The sequence below is a fragment of the Emydura macquarii genome, unplaced genomic scaffold (assembly GCF_026122565.2).
Source record: "Emydura macquarii macquarii isolate MOO-44397 ecotype Brisbane River unplaced genomic scaffold, CSIRO-AGI_Emac_v2 contig_1876, whole genome shotgun sequence".
NCBI lineage: Eukaryota > Metazoa > Chordata > Testudines > Chelidae > Emydura > Emydura macquarii.
Window position 1 is genome coordinate 7,537,735 of NW_027132013.1, and position 7,279 is coordinate 7,545,013.

At 40.6% G+C, this 7,279-nt stretch overlaps 1 long non-coding RNA gene across 1 annotated transcript; it reads left to right on the forward strand.

Annotated features, from left to right (window-relative positions):
- The first annotated feature begins 1,521 nt into the window (after positions 1–1,521).
- Positions 1,522–2,240, forward strand: LOC137159627 (uncharacterized). The gene is made up of 2 exons (XR_010921670.1): positions 1,522–1,871; positions 1,964–2,240. It is a non-coding gene; the product is annotated as an uncharacterized lncRNA (long non-coding RNA).
- The last annotated feature ends 5,039 nt before the right edge of the window (positions 2,241–7,279 follow it).

Here is a 7,279-nt window from a genome sequence, read left to right on the forward strand (position 1 = left end):
TTTAAGAAAGGGATACTTCTCCAAATCACAGACTAGCTTTGATTGTCAGACTATATGTATGTTTTATGGTGATCAGTAAGGGGTTACTGAGATACCCTATTTGAAGTTGTAGTATGAGTGCTCATTGAAGTTTTTGTGTTACAGCAACAGTGTACAAACAAGAGAAGTGGAAAGTGACATGCATATCAAAGAACACAAGACCTTCAGCCTTACTAACAGCTACTTCAGGAATTTAACACTGTAGAAGTAGCAGATTTGTCTCTATTTTCTTCCATATACAGGTAGTTTAAAACTCTGAACACATATCAGAGTGTTTGCTCCAGAGAGAAATAGTGTCATCTGCTGGAAAAACAGTGCTCCCATTTTGCAGGAGCACGTGTCTCCTGAGTTACCCATTTAATTAGACGGAGGTACTGCACTCACAGGCACAGCATGAGTGCATTTTGAGTGGCACTCTGAGGATTTGGTTAATATATATAGTGGCTTCTGCCATGCATGGAGTAATGACATGATTTCTGTCTGAATTCAGGAGTTATAAGGAAAAATAGGTGGGGTGGGTGTGCTTGTGTTCAATTATACATCGTATGCTTTTAGGATTCCTAAAAGAGTTCTGCCTTAAAACAAGAAGAAAATAGATACTCACTGTTGCCAGATCAGTTGGTGCCCGGCTCTTGCTCAGATATACAAGGGAAGGTAGAGGGCCAGGGAGTCTCCTCTAAGCTTGTTCCTCCTGCATAGCAACTGAATATAATCCAAGTAGCTCTTCTTCTTTGGGAATTGCTCTATTTTAGGCAAAATCTCTCTCAGCTGTGCCCCCCACAAAAGATGGCTCTACATTGCCCCAAACGCAAATCAATGGCTAAAAGGAATGAATTGAGTCTTTTTTTAGAATATCCTCTTGGCTTTTTCATATTCCATTTCAGCTAAATAAGTGAATCATTACAAAGGGCTATTATTAAGAAAGCCCTATAAATTAATTGGCTGAAAGGAAAAAGGGCAGTGCATTAGTGAAGCAGAAGATAACAGCATCAGATGGGAACATAAGCCTCCAAGTTAAGATCTAGTTACAGACTTCTTCAGAGTTGGGGCATGGATCTGGGTTTGATTCACACATTAGGTGAAGTGAATTGAAAGTGGAGTCAGTTTCTCCAAAGCTCAGAGGCATTTGGACCTGAAGTTTTGATATGAGCCTGTCTTTAAATAGTAACCATATCCCGAGCCAAAGTGGGTGTAATTCAACATAACTTCACTGGAATCAATTAATGAAGTCATTGGAGTCAGCTGAATCTGACCCAACACATCTTCAACATCTCAAATTCAGCTTCACTGCTCTCCACACTTACGTATTATTTTCACACTAGGAATGCTAATATTTTTCCACTTCTGCTCTTTCAACTGGATTAGCCAGTTCAGAAATCATTGAGAGAATCTTCTTTCCCAGAGGCGCTGATAAAATATAAGGAAACTGTAATCTAGCAGCAGTAGCAATAATTGAACTGAAAATGAGATCACGCATTAAGCAATAACAAGCCTCAAAAGGTTCAGAGGTTGGTTTGTTGAAATAAGTCTCCTGAATTTCCATTGCTTCTCTGAAGTGTTGTGCAGCTCTCAGGGGGCAGTAAAAATAGGCTGGAAATCACATGAGAGAGAAATATATGAACCTCCTCAGTTCCGTTCTTTTGAAAGAACCCATCAACCACCCTCCCTAGCTAAGGTGCTCTGTCCTCCAGTGGAACAGAGCAATTGCAAAACTGCAAAGTAATGAAGACTTAGAGGAACTACCTAAGAAAACATTCAAGAGGAGAGGAATTCAAAAGCCATGCCAGCTAACACCCGTGATTTCACTGGAGTACCTGCTGATTTATACTAGTGTAAGTGAGATCAGAATCAGGAGCTTAAACTTTTAATGTGTCTGTGTACTTGCATAAAGCACATGCTCATCATACCATACATGTTTTTGTAGGTTATTTATCCAGAGACCAGCCCTATTGCAGTAGTAACTGCTGGCAGAGATGGCTCTAGGGGTCACACCATCAGGATGGACATGTATAACTGTTTTCTAGGCAAAAGCTCTAATCACAGCTCTGTTAACTCAGCCTTTCAATATTCTAAAGTACATTCGTTTTGTACAGATTATGAGACCTTAAAAGTCATTGTCCTGTCTGTTTTGCATAATTTGCATAAGCACCAAGAGCCTCTATTGATAAATTTTTGTGACTCCATTGACTTCAGTAGAACTACACTACCATCAACAGACTTTTTAGTCTCAAAAACCAAGTGGCCTTTTGCTAATAGAAGGAATTTATCCAACACTTCCCTCCTCTTTTTTCTGACTGGAAAGCTTTTCTTGTCTGACAAGCTACCACCTTCTGATCCTGCAGTGATTAATTTTTTGTAGCCAAGCTATACCTTAATGCATGTTATATATGATCTGTCCTTCAGTCCTCACTCTTGAGGTCCAGTAAGTCAATGGGACACTTGCCTGAGTAAGGACTTCAGTTCTGGGCCCATACTTTGTAAAGTAATTTGGGATCCTTTGGTATAGAAACTGCTATATAAATCAAAGATAATTTTATTATTATTGTTAAACTGTGGTATTGGAGAGGCTCCAAATGTCCCGAGACATTTTCATTTAGACATGTACAACAATGTAGAATATATACTTTTTATGAGCAATAAGCTGTTGCATAATAAATAACAATAATTTATGATGCAGACACACACAATAAGTTTAAACATGTGAAATAAGTTATTTAAATTCACATTTAAAAATATACATTTCACTTGTCATGTTACAGCTCAAATGTATTTATTTTTTTAAAAGTGACCTAGATGGCTTTTTGTTTAGACTTTTTACCATGCCTCCCAAATGTCATTAGATCAGAACAGCTCCAGGGAACCTCTATGACATGTAACAATTCACTGGTCAAAACCACAGAAGTAGTAAGTCATGATCACTCAAAAGATTGAGAGGCAAATCTTGATTTCCTTGAAGTTAACAGCAAAACTCCTTTTGACTTAAATGGAACAACAATTTTGTCCTAAAAAGATTGTTTTACTTTGCAAAAGCTGCTTCTGGATTAATCAAGAGCCTGCAACTTTTTCATGAAACTTCAGGACTTTATGAAATCCTGCACTCTTTCACTATACTAGTGTAGCATCTCGCAGTAGTGCTACTGGGAATGTCACAAGCACATGGAAAAACATACTCCTTCTGTCTGTTTTGCACAACTCCTATTCACATGAGGTAGTCTCTGACTAAGGGAGGATTCAAGTGTTTAATATGGCTAGAGGGTCTCATACTTTGCAGCTTCTGAAGCACAAACTCAATTGTACAGGATAGGGGCCAATTAAATTCCTTCATTCCAACGCACAAGCTCCTTCTCTGCCACTTCCAGTCCTTATCTATTGCAGGGACTCCCTGCAATCATCCTGCAATTCCCCCTGGCAGGGGTTCTATGTGCTTCCTTTCCCTCACTCTCTCATACCAGGGTTTCCCATCCACACCCCATGACAGGGGTTCTACGAGCCCTCTTCCCCCATGCCAGGATCTCCCAATCTCTCTTCCACCAGGGGTTTTATGTGTTCCCATTCCCTCCCTCTGTACCAGTGTCCCCCATTCTTACACTCGTACCAGAGGGCTCGGAATGCAACCCCCATTCCCACTGTAGCTCCATGCTAGGGGCTCTGTGACCCCTGCCTCTCTACCCAGGTCCCCCAATTTCCCTCTGCCATGGGTTCTCCCTCCCATTCTCCCCTCCTCCATACTAGAGTCCCCCATTCTCCCTCCATACTGTGGGCTGTGTGCGTGCCATGCCCCTCTTTCTCCTATGTTCCCCTATTTTCCCTTTCCCCCATCATGTTATTGGTCTGGAAGAGAAGCCAAACAGAGTGTCAACACATTAAAGTCTATCGAGTGGAGAAGCAGAGATGAGATGGGGTATTGTTATACTGGAAGGTGTTACAGGGAACCATCAACCGGTAGCTTGATCGATAGACAATTGCAGAGGTGCTTGAAGCTGCAGTTGAGCTCAACAGATAGCAGGCAATTAAACACCACTTGTCAGCTGACAAAAGTCTTATGAGGCTCAGGCTGCAGGACTGTAAAATTGCAGTGTTGATGTTTGGGCTCTGGTACCCTCCCCCATCGCAGAGTCCCAGAGCTCAGGCTCCACCCTGAGCCCAAAGTCTGCACCACCATTTTACATTCCTGTGGACCCAAGTCAGCTGACGTGGGTCAGCCACAGGCATTTAATTGCTGTGTAGACATACCCCAGTTGTTTGCAAATCTCCCCTTTCAATTTTCCCAAAAATCATTAGGGTTTTTACCATACAAGCTTAGTTTTTGTAACTGATCACATGCAGCATTCAAACGTTATTGCGTTACAGACGGACAAAGCCATCTAGTCGGTGGAAGAATCAGTAATATTTTAATAATTCTCCTGGTCATATGCTCCAAAATGCAATTTTCTTTAGTGCAGAGGGAGTTTTTAGGCACAGAGTTAGAAAAAACGTATTGACACCATTTTCTGACACCATTCTTTGCTCTAGCTTTCTTTCTCATTTTGCTTTAGCCTAATTTAACATTCTTTTGTGCATCTTACTGTACCAATCCTGGACCACTGAAACACATGGAAGATTGCTGTTTAATAGGGAGCAGGACCAAAGATGCTTTTAGTAAATTTCATATTTTCTGAAATGCTGGAGGAAGTTTTCTGTTGTGAGTGTGGGGGGGAAATGCCAAAGCTGCAGTAGCAAAAAAAGCATTTTCTTTTCTCTTGGTTGCCAAGAAACAAGAACCAAAAATGTGGCTGTTTCACTTTGTGTGTGAAAATCTTTCAATAGTGTGAAATTCTATATTACAAAAAAAAAAAAAAAAAGTACAGGTATATTTACAGTCCAAGAGTGACACTAAACTATACAATTGTGAGATTCTTATCATTTCAAATCAACATGGAAAGCTCATTTTAAAAAAATGTAACTGAAAAACCAGCAGTAAACATGACAAAGAAGAAACCTTTTCATCATTTGCTGTGAGTTTATTACCAAGTTATGCCACCCCCTGGACAAATTACAACCCAATGGTACATACTAGGTAGGAAGAGAGAAAGTAAGATTAGGAATCATAGCTCTATCATATGGTTCCAGTTTAGGGAGTTACCAAAAAAAATCATGGAGGAGGTACCCTGATTGTCTCAAGTGCTGAAGTCGTCCTGGCTGAAGCACTCTTTAAAGGACGTCTCATGACTTAGACAATATACTTCCCACATACACATTTTTAGGATCCTCTTCAGCCCAGGGATTCACTGAGAGTTTTCCCAATGACTCTTAGATTGTATCCTTTCACTAAAAGATTTCCTGTTTGACTAAGTTTCAAGCACTTTGGGTCAGATTTTGCCACCATTGAGTACCTTTAATTTGTATGTAGTTTCTTTGAAAGCAATATGACTATCTGATTACAAGTAGGTCAGTGATAGAGCAGCCCTATTCTCCTGAAGAATTTGGAGTACTCCATCTTTGCCATAGAACTGCTATGCCATTACTCACTACCTTAAAACTGGTAACAAGAAAAGCAAGAGCTTCTGCCAATGAAAAGTTAGGAAACTGAAACACTCGATTCAGCATCAAAAGATAGTAATATAGAAGCCCTGTAACATTTATGATTGAGGCTCACAGGGTGCCACAGCTTTTTGTTTGATCCACAGGTTGAGAGAATAGCCAAGAAAATAATAATAAGACTGAAATTAAGATGCTAACTGCGTGCAAAGCAGAATATCCCTATGGTGAAAAGAATTGTTTTAATTTGGGATTTGGAGAGCGATGTCAGGGTTTCCATAATCAGCTATTTATCTTGAGATTCATTCCCGTATGCTGTGAACATGCTGCTTGCACATTCAAAGGAGGACCAAAACAAATGCAACCATCTAGGATGGACTTTAAATTAAAGCCACAGTGGTAGCACCCACATAATAAAGACTGTAAGGCTCACTTAGACACTATTTTCTACTGCCCATCTGATAAGGGCAAGGAGACAAACACAACGGGATGCAATGTGGTCTGTCTTGAGTGGGTGTGATAGTAGTGGGGAATGAGCCCTTTTGCACCCTTATATTAGAGCTGGCCAATAACCCATTTCTGGCACTCAAGGATTTCTCCAGTAACTACCTGCCACAGCGATAGTCTCCTCAAGGGCTACGGGGGGAGAGGCGCAATAATATCTGGTTCTGATACTCTTGTGTAACTGACAAGCAGCACTGGCCTCCCATGGAAGAGACTGCACCTCATGTGAAACACGAGCTGCACAATTGACACCATAATGCACATTTCCATAAAAGCAGACTGCTGCACAATGGGAATGGTAATTGATTGTTGACAGTCACACAAGACTTTTGCCCACATTTCTAAAACCCCTCCTCCTTTGAATCCTCTTTTTTTGATCTGACTGCTGCCATGCAGCATCCATGCATACTGTCAACCAACCACCTCCCATGAAATGCTAACATTTTTATTAGTGGCATTTAAAACATTCTGCAGTAACTAGACTATTGCTCCCGATTAGCCAACAGTTGTTAGATTTTTTAAAAAATAATTTTCACAGGATCTGTAAAAAGTCTGGAGCAATCTATTTACTAATTCTAGTCCAACAGGATGTCCCCTCTCGTAAATGTGCTAGGATTGGTTTTTAATGGCTTTTATTATGCCAGCTGTGACTGGGTCCTAATCATTCCTTATCCGGTTTCAAAATTGTTTATTTGTATAGGTTTCCAAAATAAATAAAATGCATCAGATGACAGAGGAATGTTTACATCTTGTGTTAGCACAGGAAACCCTTCCCCTACTTTTCCTTCCTTCCTTCTTTCCTTACCCAACAAGAGATGGCATTAAATATGGCAAATTAGTGATGGGCAAATATCAGAGAGGTAGGTGGGTCGAGAAAGCATTCAAATGTTTGGAAGCTTTAAATGAACTTTCATCAAACACTTTAGTCTAGTCCTGGTCAGGCTTGAAATTCACGGGAATTGAGTCTTGTTGTGGGTGTGCCAGATCAGAAAGAGTGGGATTTTGCAAACCCACCAATGTATTAATGAAACTGGGGAGGCAGTGTGGCCTAGTGGCCAAGGCACTGGATGGGGACTCAGGAGAAGTGAGATTTTAGTTTTGTCACTGACCGGTTTTGTCACTGGTCTGGCAACTGACCTTAGGAAAATAAGTTCACCTCTCTGTGCCTCACTTTCCTCATCTGTAAAATAGGGATAATGATACTTAACTTTGAGTTCTA